The sequence below is a fragment of the Cetorhinus maximus genome, chromosome 12 (genome assembly GCF_964194155.1).
Source record: "Cetorhinus maximus chromosome 12, sCetMax3.hap1.1, whole genome shotgun sequence".
NCBI lineage: Eukaryota > Metazoa > Chordata > Chondrichthyes > Lamniformes > Cetorhinidae > Cetorhinus > Cetorhinus maximus.
In genome coordinates this window covers 42241205-42257359 of record NC_135890.1, presented here as the reverse complement: position 1 = coordinate 42257359, position 16155 = coordinate 42241205, and the positions used below count along the sequence as shown (strand labels likewise).

The 16155-nt window shown below is 47.7% G+C and overlaps 1 long non-coding RNA gene across 2 annotated transcripts in view; it reads right to left on the bottom strand.

Annotated features, from left to right (window-relative positions):
* The window catches only part of LOC144687395 (uncharacterized), a 94301-nt gene extending 80070 nt beyond the window's left edge, over positions 1-14231 (bottom strand). For both annotated transcript variants that reach the window (XR_013578128.1, XR_013578127.1), the window contains exon 1: positions 14059-14231. This is a non-coding gene — a long non-coding RNA (uncharacterized LOC144687395). The remainder of the gene's footprint in view (positions 1-14058) is intronic.
* Positions 14232-16155: the final 1924 nt, after the last annotated feature.

Sequence of the window (16155 nt, the reverse complement as noted above, 5' to 3'; positions counted from 1 at the left end):
ACAGGGAGGTCTGGGTCATGCTTGCGGATAGACCGAAGGTGTTCCACAAAGCGGTCACCCAGTCTGCATTTAGTCTCTCCAATGTAGAGGAAACCGCATTGGGAGCAGCAAATGCAGTAGACTAAATTGAGGGAAGTGCAAGTGAAATGCTGCTTCACTTGAAAGGAGTGTTTGGGCCCTTGAACGGTGAGGAGAGGGGAAGTAAAGGGGCAGGTGTTGCACCTTCTGCGGTTGCATAGGAAGGTGCCGTGGGAGGGGGTTGGGGTGTAGGGGATGAAGGAGGAGTTGACCAGGAATGCCGCCGGAGGGGGTGGAGGGAAGATGTGTTTGGTGGTGGCATCATGCTGGAGTTGGCGGAAATGGCGGAGGATGATCCTTTGAATGCGGAGGCTGGTGGTGTGATAAGTGAGGACAAGGGGGACCCTATCATGGTTCTGGGAGGGAGAGGAAGGTGTGAGGGCGGATGCGCGGGAGATGGGCCGGACATGGTTAAGGGCTCTGTCAACCACCGTGGGTGGAAAACCTCGGTTAAGGAAGAAGGAAAACATGTCAGAGGAACTGTTTTTGAAAGTGGCATTATCAGAACAGATGCGACGTGAAGTTATTCACTTTGGTCATAAGAATAAAAGAGCAGAATATTGTTTAAAAGGTGAGAAACACGTAAGTGTAACATTCAAAGAGTCTTGGGTGTGCTTGTACAAGGAACACAGAAAGTTAGCATGCAGACAGCAAGCAAGTGGAAGGCAAGTGGCATGTTATTGCAAGGCGATTGGAGTACAAGAATAAAGAAGTCTTGCTACAGTTGTACAAGGTTTTGGTGAGACTGCACCTAGAGTACGGTGTGCAGTTTTGGTCTCCACATTTAAGAAAGTATATGTTTGCATTGGAGGTGGTATAGCGAAGGTTCACTAAATTGGTACTTGGGATGAGGAGGTTGTCCTATGATGAAAGGCTAAGTAAATTGGGCTTATATTCTCTGGAATTTAGAAGAATGAGAAGCAATCTCATTGAAACCTATAAAATTCTGAAGGGGCTTGATAGGTTGGACGCTGAGATATTGGGCGGAATCGTCCGGTCCTGTTGACATTGGGCTTCATGGCAGGCTGTCGGGGGAGGGGAGGTGGGGGTGAGAAACAATTTGGTGTGAGGGGCAGAAATTAGATTCACACCAGCTTGAAAACACAGTGGGATCAGCCAATGGTGTCCGCTATGGCAGAACGTGTATCTCGCTGGAAGAAGGTGTGAAACCAATTTGCATCCCAGCAATGGGATGCAAAGTAAGGCCTAACTGGAGTCATTCCCCCATGCCAGATTTACCATTACGCTGGCAGGAAAATATACCAGCCCAGAACATGTCTGGACAAGTGTGACAAGCTGAAGTCGACGGACCCTGGAGGAAAATGTGCATAGCATGCTGGTTGGATTCTCATAGCTCTGCCTTGAAGCAGCTCATGGAAGGTGGGAGGTCTCCGTTGATGTCTCAGGTCTGCTTCCGAACATCATGATCTTGGTATGGGCTGCTATGGATGATCAGCAAAGGGAGCGGAGAGGAAGGTTTAGGTTTGACTGGGAGAGGAAGGTATACCAGTCGGGGTGAGGTTTGGTGGGGGGGTGGTAGGGAAACAAAAGTGTCAGGGTGGGGGTGAGATTATGAAGGGAGAAACGAAGGTGTCGGGGGTTGAGGTTGTGGTGGGGGGAACCAAGGTGTCGGGGAGGAGGTTGGGAGGAGAGATGAAGGTGTCGGTGGGTTATAAGGTTGGGGGAGTTGAAGGTGTGAGGTTTGAGGGTGTGGTGGGGGACAAAGGTGTGGGGTGGGGGGCTGAGATTGGGGGAGGGGGCGAAGGTGTTGGTGGGTGAGGTTGGGAGGAGGGAGGAGGGAGTGGAGGAGGGTGTACCGGAGAAGATTGTGGCAAGTTGGGAGGTAAGTGTAAGGTGGGCAAAGAGTTCAGAGCGGGGAAGGAGTTTGGAGGGGGGGAAGGTGTCGAGGGGAGTAGGGAATTCAGAGGTCGAAAGGTGTCTGGAAGTAGGAGGGAGTAAGGGTGGAGGAGGGAGTAAGGGGGAAGAGGAGGAATGTCCAGATGAACATGCAAGGCAGGGGTCTGCCTCCGGGGGAGTGAACTGAGGGTGGGTGTGATAGGAGGGAATGTTGTGTATGAGAGGGGGCAGAAGGAGCCGGAAGGGTGGGAGGGTAAGGGTGCATTGATAGTGGTAGAAGTGACGATGAGGGTGGTTGATGGGGACTCGGAAGCAGACACAGGGCCTAGGGGTGGGAATGAGATCGGGGAGGTCAATGGGGATGGGATTCTCAGAAAGGTGGGGAATGTGCACATTCACCTGGACATTCTAGAAAGACAAGGGTTCAGGTTCGTAGGTGACAGTGGGGACGTGGAAGGTGATGCCAGGGGGATCGACAGTGATGGGGGAAAGGACATGGGTGACCCGGGGAGGGGAAAGGACGGGGGAGCTGATCAGAAACTTAACGACTAAGCTGATTGTCGCAAAAGAAAGTGAGCAGAACCTCGTGTTGGACAGGCACAGGGTGCTGCATGGGAGCGCAATCAGTGTGTGGGCGGAGATGCGGGACAACTGAAAGAGAACTCTAGCAGCCAGCATTGAAAATGTTCAGGACAGCAAGATGAGTGTGATGGATGGACGAACACTTGCATGAGCTTCTGAAAGGCCCTGCCACACACACACTTCTCCCTCCAGAATCACCCCATGGGCCAGCTGTGGCAGCTGAACTGCTAGTGGGGAATAGAAGCAATGGGAGGACTCGCGAAGCCTGTCAGTGAAACTGAACGACAACATTACACATTTTTTCAGTGAAAATGAATATATTTTCAGATTATAAAGTGACAAAATGTGTTCAACCGTCCAATCACTTGTGATCATAATTTCTTAACTTTTCTAGGCCTACCACTTTTTCTAGGTGCTGCCCTGACATCCACAGCAGGGGTGGAGACCGCCTGTGCAATGGTTGGCCCTGTTGCCTCTGATGACTTTGGCGTGTGTCCTCCGGAGAGCCAAGGCCTTGGGGGCCCCAGCTTGCTTTGGCTGACCTGTGGACCAGCTGCTCCCTCTACGATGACAGAGGACGATGTTGAGGGGGTCACAGGCAAAAGGGACTCAGAGGGAGATTCCTGAATGGATGACCCAGAGGTGTCCAGGCGCCACTCCTCCTTCAGGTACTTGAGGGCCTCGGCCTAACTCCTTGAGGGGAAGGAGCACCTGGAGGGACGTTGAGGAGCCCCGTTTCCCTCTCGCATTGCCACTGCAGGAACTCACCCATGGCTACCGCGTTCTGTTGGACCAGGGTCTCAATGGCGTCCACCATCCTTTCCATGGAGACCTCCGTGCACACACGCGGGCAACGCTTAATCAGAGAGTAGACAGACGCACTCCTCCGACTCGCATGCCACTCTGTTGAGGGCTTCCAACAACTCTGCGTGAAGTTCCCCCGCCTTCTGCTGACTCTCCACGATGAGTTGGAAGACCGAAGGCAGAGACTCATCATCTGACTCAGACTTCACAGGTGCCCCTTCCCCAGCGGTCCTCTGAGTGCTGGGGTGCTTGGCTTAAGCTGTCTCCTCCTGCTCCGGACACATGTCCGTGCAGTGACCACCAGATTGTAAACCCGAGCCTGCTCTGGACCTAGGTCCCACCAAGGTGTGTCTCTGCGCTGGTGGAATGTGTGGATAAGCGCCTTGACGGGTCTTCCAGGCTACTTATTTCCAGCTTTTCCATGGAGGAGGTGTCCTCTTCACTGGAGGTGAGGACGCGGATGGAGCTGAGGGACCGGCTAGCTGAGAGTGTCGGTCACTTGGCAGAGCTCGCTGTGAACCAAAGCTGAGATAATTGGGGCATGGCAGCAGAGTCAAAAGCAGGAGAGAAAGCACTCACAGTTGCGTTGAGAGAGGGATGATATGATTCAGGATCCTCACATGGGTGTTCGCTGCCGACCACACCGTCGTTGCAGGCACGGTCCACATCCTCACCAGTCAGCGCGATAGTATGCTCCTTAAAGTGGGTGAGGGGCCTAATGTGAGCCACTCCACCCCCTGTCTGGGACCTCTCCCTGCTATTGTGAGCCAGCTTCTCCTGCATGAAAACAGCTGGGGAGAATGTGAGCAGGACACATGGAATGTTTGTGTGGTGAGCGGCACCATGGACGCGAGCTCCAGAGGACATGAGCCTGATGGAGATGTGAGGGTGTGTGTGAGAGTTGTGTGAGTTCCTTATGGGTGTGTGATGGGTTTGGGAGTGTGTGTTGAGAGTGATGAGGTGGTTGACTTACCCTGGCAGAATTGATGAGATCATTCATCCTCTTCCTGCACTGAATGGCTGACTTCCTCTGTGCTCCAGTGGCGCTGACAGCCTCTGCCACCCCCTCCCAGGCTGGACTGGTGACTCTGGTGGACCCCTCCTGCAGCCAGACCAGGGGTAGAGGACATCGCAGCGACCTTCCACTGCATCCAGCAGAAGCCCCAGAGGCGTCACTAAATTTGGGGGCTGCCATCTTCTTTGCTTTTGGGGCCATCTGTTGCCTGGAGCAGTCCTGGTCTGAAGACATGAAATACGCTGCACTCTGGTGCGCTTTAAATATGGTGCCCAGAGCGATGAAGCTCTGAGGTCGTGTTGTGGCGGGCAAATCTGAGCCCACCTACCAGCAATCCGGAGTGTTTTGCTTGAATGCATTATTAATGAGGCAGGTCACGCCGGGAGTAAGATGATATGGCGTGAAAACCCATCATTGCAGCCAGCGGGTAAAACGACCTTTTCATGCCCGCTACCACACTTAGTGCAAATCTGGGACCATTCCGTGCATTGTTTCTGTTGGTTGGGGAATCTAGAACACTGTCTCAGGATAAAGGGGCTGATTATTTAGGACTGTGATGAGAGATTCCTTCACTCAAAGGGATGTGAACCTTTGGAATTTTCTACCCTAGAGGGTTGTAGATGCCCCTTTGTTGAATACATTTAAGGCTGGGATAGACAGATTTTGGTCTCTCAAGGAATTAAGGGATACGGTGGACAGCAGGGAAATGGAGCCGTAGCCCAAGATCAGCCATGATCATTTTGAATGGCGGAACAGGTTTCATGGCCTGTGTGGTCTACTCCTGCTCCCATTTCTCATGTTCTTATGTTCTCAACACAAGTATAAGAAGACACATGAAGCAACATGACCAACTGTACAGTGTAAACATTTTGGCCACAAAATCGGACAAGGCTTGAAAACAGACAGGAGGATCACAATGCTGAATTATTCTGTGCCCATTCTGATGCAGGCAACACCCAAACTTTGTGCTGCCATAATTTAAAATGATTGCAACATTCAGCAAGCGCCAAGCATACTGTGGCTGTACACCATGGCAAGGGGAACAAATTCATAAGAGGCTAGAACAAGTTAAAGCTGGCCTGCACTAGTTAAAGTGAGCATGCAGCTCTTGATGAATTTTGGCTGGAGCAGATGCTGGAAGCCATCCTAAAAAAGATTTTGACCTGGAGGACACTCAAGAATGGCACATGGCAGAGAGCAGTTTGCAATGCTGTGCTGGAGGCCTAGATACTGGACGTGGAGAGCAGGAGATATGTCATCAGTTCTAAAGGGACCAAAGGTCCTCCAGGCAAATTTTGCCAGGACAATGGGAGCAGATAGCTGTGGCAGTGAAAAGCAGAAGTCAAGCCCCAAGGACTTGGATGCAATGCTGCAAGAAGTTCAATGACCTCGCATGAGTGATCAAGGTCAGTGAATGCATCTTAAAATGTCATATTCTATCAACTAGGCCCAACCATCTTCAGCTGCTTTAACAATGACCTTCCTTCCATCATAAGGTCAGAAGTGTGGATGTTCGCTGATGATTGCACAATGTTCAGCACCATTTGCGACTCCTCAGACACTGAAACAGTCCAAGTCCAAATGCAGCAAGACATGGACAATATACAGGCTTGGGCTGACAAGTGGCAAGTAACATACATGTCACACAAGTGCCAGGCAATGACCATCTCCAACAAGAGAGAATCTAACCATTGCCCCTTGACATTCAATGGCATTACCATCGCTGAATCCCCCACTATTAACATCCTGGGGGTTACCAGGATGGGCATTGACCAGAAACTGAACTGGACTAGTCATATAAATACTGTGGCTACATGAGCTGGTCAGAGGCTAGGAATCCTGCGGTGAGTAACTCACCTCCTGACTCCCCAAATCCTGTCCACCATCTACAAGGCACAAGTCAGGAGTGTGATGAAATACTCCCCACTTGCTGGATGAGTGCAGCTCCAACAACATTCAAGAAGCATGACACCATCCAGGACAAAGCAGCCTGCTTGATTGATGCCAATTCCATAAACATTCACTCCCTCCAGCACCGACACACAGTGGCAGCAGTGTGTACCATCTACAAGATGCACTGCAGAAGCTCACCAAGGCTCCTTAGGCAGCACCTTACAAACACACAACCGCTACCATCTAGAAGGACAAAGGCAGCAGATACATTGGAACACCACCACCTGGAAGTTCACCTCCAAGCCACTCACCATCCTGACTTGGAAATATATCACCGTTCCTTCACTATCGCCGGGTTAAAATCCTGGAACTCTCTCCCTAACAGCAATGTGGGTGTACCTACACCACAGCGACTGCAGTGGTTCAAGAAGGCAGCTTATCACCACCTACCCATAGGCAATTAGGGATGGGCAATAAATGCTGGCCTAGCCAGCTAACTGGTGAGGACGTGGACCATGCCTCCGGCAACGGTGAGGTCGGCGGCGAACACCCACATGAAAATCCTGCACCATATCATCCCTCTCTCAACGCAATTGTGAGTGCTCTCTCTGCTGTCATGCACTAATTATCTCCGCTTTGGTTCACAGGGAGCTCTGCCAAGTGACCAACAGCCTCAGCCAGCCAGTCCCTCAGCTCCATCTAGGTCCTCACCTCCAGCCAAGAGGACACTTCCTCCATTGAAGAGCTGGAAATAAGCAGCCTGAAAGACCCATCAAGGCGCTTACCCACACCCTCCACCAGCGCAGAGACACACACCCTGATGGGACCTCGGTTTAGAGCAGGCTTGGGTTCACAATCTGGTGGACACCACACGGACATGTGTCCGCAGCAGGAGGAGTCAGGTTAAGCCAAGCGCCCCGGCACTCAGAGGGCTGCTGGGGAAGAGGCATTTGTGATGTCCGAGTCAGATGACGTGCCTCTGGATTTGGTCTTCCAACTCATCGTGGAGAATCAGCAGAAGGCGGCGGAACATCACGCAGAACTGTTGGAAGCACTTAACAGAGTGGCACGCGAGTCAGAAGAGTGCATTTGCCTATTCTCTGATTAAGTGTTGCCCACGTGCGTGCATGGAGGTCTCCATGGATCCCAGAAACGAATTTAAAAACTGCACTATTAGCCTCATACATTGCTGAATTCACCACGCCTCCAAGAATCTCTAACAATCAGGCCTCATACCTGACATTAATATGCTTCATCACAACCTCACACATTAAGAAATGCTATGAGCCTCAAATCTACATCTCACAGGTTGCACCCAATGCCTGCTATTCAACTATGACAACTACATGACCCAATACGCTTATTGAAAAAGAAAGAAAAACTTGCATTTATATAACGCTTTTCATGACCACCAGGCATTCAAAGCACTTTACAGCCAATGAAGTACTTTCTGAAGTGTAATCATTGTAGTAATGTAGGAAATGCGGCAGCAAATTTCCACAAACAGTAATGTGATAATAACCAAATAAACTGCTTATTTGTGATTTTGCTTGGTAGATAAATATTGGCCAGGACACCAGGCATAACTCCCTTGCTCTTCTTCAAAATAGCACAATGGGGTCTTTTACATCCGCTGGAGTAGGCAGGCGGGGCCTCATTTTAACGTCTCTTCCATAAGATGGCAACTCCGACAGTGCCATGCTCCCTCAGTACTACACTCATGTGTCAACCTTGATTCAGACTCAATTGACACACTTTCTTCTCACATGTAGGACAAGGCGGCACAGAACTAGAGTCAGCAGCATCTAATGGGCAGGTGAGACTGACAGCCCTCTAGAAGAGATGGCGGTCATTGGAGCAGCCATGGCTAGCAACGGGAATGAAAACATCAAAGATGACTGTATCCTCAAAAGAATCCTCCTTCCCACATCCCACTTGCCCCTTATCCCACAATCTCTTCGGATTTACAAGCTGCAGAGGTGTAATCACAAGTCCCTTGCTTTGACCTCTCCCACCACCACAACAATCCTACCTTTGCACCTCTCCCCTTTCAGATGTCCAATAGCTGCAACCAGGCCAGGCAGTGGTGGAACAGCAGGTGGCGGAAGGGTAGGAAGGCAGTGATGAGGTATTCAATCTCACACTCACCGCCACCACCCCAGATGCTGGCACTTACCGTGCTCTAGAGGATAGTTTAGAAGCACCAGCCACCCAATTGTTGGGATGCTGCCATGCAAGCTCAGGTTGCTGCCACCATAGCTGCAGATATCAGTCCTCAAAGGGGGTTATAGGGTGTCACATCAGTCCAACAATCTGTCCTCCAACAGATTATTGGATTGTTAAGACAATGCCCCATGGAGTGGCAGTAGCTCCATGAAGCATGAATCTGCTGCCCTCTCTCAGGGTGACAGCATTCATTCTCCCACCACTGCAACTTCAATGGTGCCCTTGCTGCTGACTGTCAGCCAGCCAGTCCAGACTGCTGCTATACATGCTGAGATGGTGCAGTCCAAAGCCAGGCACTCAAAACCCAGAAATGTTTAAAGTCGCCATGCAAGACCATCGGTAGTTTCCCCCAACAGCAGCCTTCCACAAGTCATGCTGCAGCCACTGGGATAGCACTGTATGGGAGCACTAGGAAAGACAAAGGCACACAGATGACAGGAACAAAGGGAATGCACAAGGTGATTGGTTGATGTTTGTATGCAATATGGCATAGTTTGATTCATAAATTTGGTTTGGGGTATTTATTTTGTGGTGTCTTTTATTTTTTGCATTGTGCCAAGCTGATGTTCTAATTGTCAGTGACCGAGGAAGGGAAGGTATGGAGCTGTTGGTGAATGGATAATTGGAGCTGTGTTCATTGATATCAGTCAGATAAGCTGATCACAGACGTATCAGCCAGAAAGGGATTATGTGGTTCCCTTCACCCTTCTCCTCCTTCTCAGTTGGTCGCTGTATAACTGGTGGCAAGGGTTGTGCCCTCATGATGGGAAGGCCATGCAGGATGCAGCAAACTACCACAAATTTTGAGACATGCTCTTGTCGAGTACTGCCGGGCTCCTCCGGAGCTGGTTAGGCAACAGAAGCACTGTTTAAGCATGCCAATGGTCTGCTCTGTCACATTTTTTTTGTGACAGCATGGCTTTTGTTATATGCATGCAGCCCACATGTGCATGGGTTGTGCACTGGAGAAATGAACCATGTCATCAAAACAGAAAACTAGTCGCCCAGTGACCATCCTCTGATTTGCCTTAAGGGCTCAAAAGGAGTGGACTGCCTGCCCTGGAATAAAGGCATCATGATTACATGACTGCTGCCAGGATGCCAGTTATTGAAATGCATGATACACTGTACATAGTCACACATCAGCTGGACATTGAGGGAATGGAATCTCGGCTGTGGTGCATCTCACAGTTGACATGGAGCACCCACAAAGCTTGAATGTGTGCAGTTGACAGCACACTGCTTCATTAGAAGATGAAAGCAAAAATACTGCGGATGCTGGAAATCTAGAACAAAAATGCATCTTCCCTTCACCCCCACCCTGGCGGCTTTCCACAGGGATCGTTCCCTCCGGGACACTCTGGTCCACTCCTCCATCACCTTCTACACCTCAACCCCATCCCACGGCACCTTCCCATGCAACTGCAGAAGGTGCAACACTTGCCCCTTTACTTCCCCCCTCCTCACTGTCCAAGGGCCCAAACACTCCTTTCAAGTGAAGCAGCACTTCACTTGCACTTTCCTTAATTTAGTCTACTGCATTTGCTGCTCCCAATGCAGTTTCTCCACATTGGAAAGACCAAACGCAGACTGGGTGACCGCTTTGTGGAACACCTTCGGTCTGTCCGCAAGCATGACCCAGACCTCCCTGTTGTTTGCCATTTCAACACACCACCCTGCTCTCATGCCCACATGTCCGTCCTTGGCCTGCTGCAATGTTCCAGCGAAGCTCAACGCAAACTGGAGGAACAGCACCTCATCTTCCGACTAGGCACTCTACAGCCTTCCGGACTGAATATTGAGTTCAACAATTTCAGATCATGAACTCTCTCCTCCATCCCCACCCCCTTTCCGATCCCCCTTTTTCCAATAATTTATTTATTTTTTTGACTATTTTTTTTCTCTTCCCTCCTATTTTTAAATTTATTTTGATCTATTGTTTCATCTCCACCTCTTAGCCCATTTCGATCCCTTCCCCTCCCCACCCCACCCACACTAGGGCCATCTGCCACTAGCTTGTTTCCCTTAATGTCCCCATTAGCACATCCTTTAGATAATATCACCACCGTCGACACCCCTTTGTCCTATTGTCTACGACATCTTTGGTAGTCTCTTCTTGGCCTCCACCTATCACTGGCCCCCTATCGAGCTCTCCTGTCCCACCGCCTTCTACCAGCTTATATTTCATCTCATTTCTATATGTCTTAGTTCTGATGAAAGGTCATACGGACTCGAAACGTCAACTGTATCCCTCTCCGCAGATGCTAACAGAACTGCTGAGTTTTTCCAGGTATTTTTGTTTTTGTTCATTAGAAGATAGCAATCCCCATGAAGCCACATGCTCACTCCAACTGTTTTGCTCCAGCAGGAGAGAATGAAATGTATTCAGCTCCCTTGAAATACAGAAACTTAGTAACCACCCTTTTACAACACTGGACAGCAAAGATGCTGCAAATGTTGCCTGTTCAAACTTGGAACATGCCTGACACATAAACGTTCATGGCCACGGTCCGCTTCAACAGCTACTGCCAATGCCGTCTTCGCCCTGTTCTGTGGCTACGGTTGTGTCTGCAGCAGGTAGCAGGTTTCAGTGAGGAACGCTTTAGTGAAGCAGAGACTTCTGTTGCACTGTTTCTCACAGGTAGGGGATTGCTCACCACCCTAGCTGGATGTGGTATCTGGCTGAGGGCTCTCCTTCCGTTCCTCCTCCTCCTCCTTCTTCCAGCAGCTTGTCCTGCTCTGAGTCACCTCTGGTCATTCTTCCTGTCATATAGAGCAAGGGGGATGCCTACTACCATACTACTAGGTCCATGTCTGTAGCCAAGTAGTCTGTGCAGAATCCTTAAAGTCAGGACAAGCTCCTTTGAGCACATGCCACACCACTCCCTGTAGGCTTTAGCAACTTTAAAGAACTTTAGAAAATACCAAACATTTCTACAATCAAAGCAAAAGCTAGTGGAAATCGATCACAACTAACCTGAAAGTAGTTGATGGTCCCTTTAAATAGCACTGGTGAGTGGGCGGGGAAGGGGCTCTTCATGCTCATGCATGCATGTTTAGCTGTGTGAGTTTAAGTGAGGGCATTTGCTGAATCATTGAGTTCCAAGTCATGATCTGCCTACTCTGCATACTTCCGGTGGATATACTCTGTGTGCACACTAACGTCCTTACTAAAGTGGCTCTCATAGCTTTGAAATAGGATGTCATAGAGCTGAATTTTAAGGCATTTATGTTCTCAACTGGCAACGTCAATGTCAAAATCAATTAAGGGTTGTTTTCCAGAACAAGTCATCCAATAAATTCAGATTTCTTTTCATTCTTTCACGTGATGTCAGTGGCACTGGCTAGGCCAGCATTTGTTGACCATTCCTAATTGCTCTTGAGTGTGTCTAGTGGCATCATCTCAAAATTCAAAGAGGTGTTTTTAATACCTTATCCTTCTCTACAACAGATATTGATATGCCAAGAGACCCCCTTGGTTGTGAGGCTGTTTAGCTCTATTTGTATCTTGCTGCTTTTGGTGCTGTACATATAGGTAGCCCTGTCTTACAATTTCATTGAGTTGATCATTGTCATTATGGGGCATGAGAGAGTAGCCTGGAAATGCAAGGGATCCAGGAGGCAGAAGACTCACAGCAAGTGCTATCTAGACTGTAGTTCATCATAGCTTCCTGGTCTTGGCAGAAGAGCAGCAACAAGGCTGAGGCTGCGACTTAAACAATTCAATGATATCCATTTCTGTAGCTGTGCTACATTATGAACTCTGGAAAGCTCAAGGCATGACATGCCCCAGTGTATAGCATTCCAAAGATGCCTATTGCACCTCACTAATTAGATTTATGGACTCTTAATAACATATTCATATAAAGAAAGCATTTCTTATTGCAAAAGATCTATTATGCTGAAAACATAGAAAGCTATTGAACTAGAAAGCACAATTGAGATACTTATAGAAAACATCAAGGAAGACAGTATTTCCTTTGTTGCTCTGTCCACACAAAAATTTAAAGAAGAAGTATTCATAAAATACCTTCTGGAAATATTTTAGGGCAAGACGCCCTTGCTTAAGTTCTTTTCTTCAGTTTATCTTTCTTTACTTCCTCCAGCTAAACATTAGTAAGACTGAATCCAGTGCCTTAACTCCCACCACATACGTTGCTCCCTTGTCATTAACTACTTCCCCCTCTTTGGCCACTGCCCTAGACTGAGACAATATCCACATCCTGCTTGACGCCAAACTGTGTTTCTGACTCCATATCACTCAGACCCCCTACTTCCATCTCAGCAACACTGCATGCCTCCAACCTTTACCTCAGCTGCTGAAATCCTGACACATGCCTTTGTTATCTTCATTCAGCTACTCCGATGGTTTCCTGGCTGGCCTCCCATCCTCCACCCTCCATACAGTCCAACCCATCCAAACTTCTATTGCTACCCAAGGTTATTCTGTGCCGTGCTCTACTTGCTCACTGCCCTGTCAATCTTGATGACCTACAGTGGCATGTGGTTCCATGGTAGCTCACATTTAAAATTCTTCTCCTTGTCTTTTATTCCCTCCATTGTAAGGCTCCTTCCTATTTGCATAACCTCCCCACAAGCACAACTTGCTCTCTCCCCAAGGAAGATCTGTTCCTGACTCTCACCTCTTGTGCATCACCCTTTCTCCCTTCACCCCGCTTGGTAGCTGTATTTCCAGCAGCCTATCCTTTTGCTGAAAATTACTTCCCTAAATTTCTTTGCCATGTCACTTCTTCTCCACCATCGAAACTCATTTCATTGACCAAGCCTTTGGCCAACCCTCCTAACCTCTCCTTCTTTAGCTTTATTTCCCCATGCCTTTGCAAAACCAGAGAATGCTTTTATGTTAAAGACACAGTATTAATGTGATACGTTACTGTTTCCACATTTCATTCATCATTCCGAATAGGGGCGGCAGGGGGCGGGGGGGGGGGGGGTGTGGATGCGGGGTGGAATGATTCTCACTTCAAAACCAACTACTCAGAGATATGAAACAATAATTTCTTCCTTTGTTATGGACATATGCCCAATACCTACACAGTATCTCCTCTCAATGGCCTGTCTAAGATCGGTAAATCAATGTGGTGGATTCATTTTAAGCGCATTCAATGGAACACTGCACTGGGCTTCTAATTTTTTATGTTTTATTTTAACAAACTAAAAACTTAGCACAACAAACTGTTTGCGCATAACCTAAATGTTGAACCCTATGTGACTGGACATGTGATAACTTTCAAGCAATTACAAATTAGAAGTTAAAAAAACAGTAAAAATAATGGAAGATAATTGCTGCTGTGCTTCTTGCCATCTTTTGTTTCTTTGAGCATTCTGCCTACATGTTATACAGAAACAGTTGTGTACATCGTGGAAAAGAGTTTCAATAATTCCCACTATGTTCAGCAGAACACATGAAATTCCAGTATATAAAAGTCACAATTAAATCATTACAGCATCGCGGTACTAAAAGGAGCAGAGTGGATGCAGATGGAGCTTGTCAGACAGAGTGACGTGTGCTTTTCTAAATAACAGGAAACTCCAACAAACATTGCCTTAGTTCCAGACATAGATAGGAAATCAAAACCTACCCAGGGAACTCAGTTCTGACAGAATGTAATCCACAAATCAAACGGTGTACGCCAACTTCATTATTTCTTCATTCTTTGCAAGAAAGGAGAGACCCGTTTTAATTGGAGTTGCATTTCCTTTTAAGGTACACGTGCAGTTGGAGGCCAAAAAGCAAATCCAAGTTAAGTTAGAAGGTTTTATTGCAAATGATTCACAGCTTGGTTCTCTGAACTTTAAACCAAAATAAAATCTTTGCAAATGTCAAACACAGGTCAACACACTGTAAATACTATTAGCGTCCAAAAATAAAATCCTCAGTACCCAATTATCTTTCCAATGGTTTTCACAGAAGATGGGAAAACAGTTAATAGGAATTTATCGTTGGTCCTAGTAAACATATATAGATGGCATACCAATCACTCATGTGACCTCACATTGAACCAAGTGGAACTGAATACCTACTATACAAGTGACAAAGTCAATAGGCCTGAAATTTCAATAGTTTTTTGGTGCATGAGTGTTCTTGCATAGCGGAGTGGAATTTGGGATATTGAGTCACATATGTCAGAGTTATACACTATCAAATAGAGGCTAAATTCTGGCTGCTAGCCCCCAAAGTGATGCATCTGGAAATAACAGGAAACTGATGGTGAAAGCTGCTGTCCCAGAAATTCTGCCATTTAAACCGGAATTGCACCCAAAGTAAGTTAAGCTCGTAAAAAAGAGGGGGTATGGTATGACTTGTCACACCTGGGAGTGGTCGAGTTCTTAGGCTTTATATGTTCACAGACTTTGTCTGAAACATCAGCTTTGGCTGAAACAATTAGAAACATCTTTTCTGAGCTACACAACTGAGAAAGGATTCTGCAAAATGCTTTTCAGCAGGTTCAGGTTGAATAATCTATTGCTTCCTATCCTTCAGTCCTGCAGGGTCCTCACTATGGGCATTCCCATATATGTCCTTATGATGAAAGCAGAACGGGAGCTGAGGAATAAATGAGAGAGACAGCATGCATTAGGCTACAAAAGCAGAACAAGATGAACTTGGAGATACTCATTCATGTCACTCTCTCAATGCTGTCCCAGAAAAGGTTGGCTTAGAGTCATAGGGGTCTACAGCACAGAAAAAGGCCCTTTGGCCCATCGAGTCTGTGCTGGTCAAAAAAGTACTTAACTATTCTAATCCCATTTTCCAGCACTAGGCCCATAGCCTTGTATTCCATGGCATCACAAGTGTGCATCCAAATACTTCTTAAATGTTATGAGGGTTTCTGCCTCTACCACCCTTTCAGGCAGTGAGTTCCAGATTCCCACCACCCTCTGGTGAAAAAATTCTTCCTCACATCCCCTCTGAACCTCCTGCCCCTTACCTTAAATCTATGCCCCCTGGTTATTGATCCCTCCACCAAGGGGAAAAGTTCCTTCCTGTCTACCATATCCATGCCTCTCATAATTTTATACACCTCAATCATGTCCCCCTTCAATCTCCTCTGCTCCAGGGAAAATAGCCCCAGTCTATCCAATCTCTCCTCATAACTAAAACTCTCCAACCCAGGCAACATCCTGGTAAATCTCCTCTGCATTCTCTCTAGTGCAATCACATCCTTCCTATAATGCGGATTCCAGAACTGCGTGCAATACTCTAGCTGTGGCCTAAACAGCGTTTTATACAGTTCCAGCATAACCTCCCTGCTCTTATATTCTATGCCTTGGTTAATAAAGGCAAATATCCCATATGCCTTCTTAACCACCTTATCTACCTGTCCCGCTACCTTAAGGGTAGCGGTGGACATGTACACCAAGATTCCTCTGATCCTCGGTACTTCCCAGGGTCCTACCATTCATCGTGTATTCTCGTGTCTTCTTTGTCCTGCCCAAGTGCATCACCTCACACTTATCCGGATTAAATTTCATTTGCCACTGATCAGCCCATCTGACCAGCCCGTCTATATCCTCCTGTAATCTAAGGCTATCCTCCTCACTATTTACCACCCCACCAATTTTCATGTCATCTGCGGACTTACTGATCAACCCTCCTACATTCAAGTCGAAATCCTTTACATATACCACAAACAGCAAGGGACCCAACACCGATCCCTGTGGAACCCCATTGGACA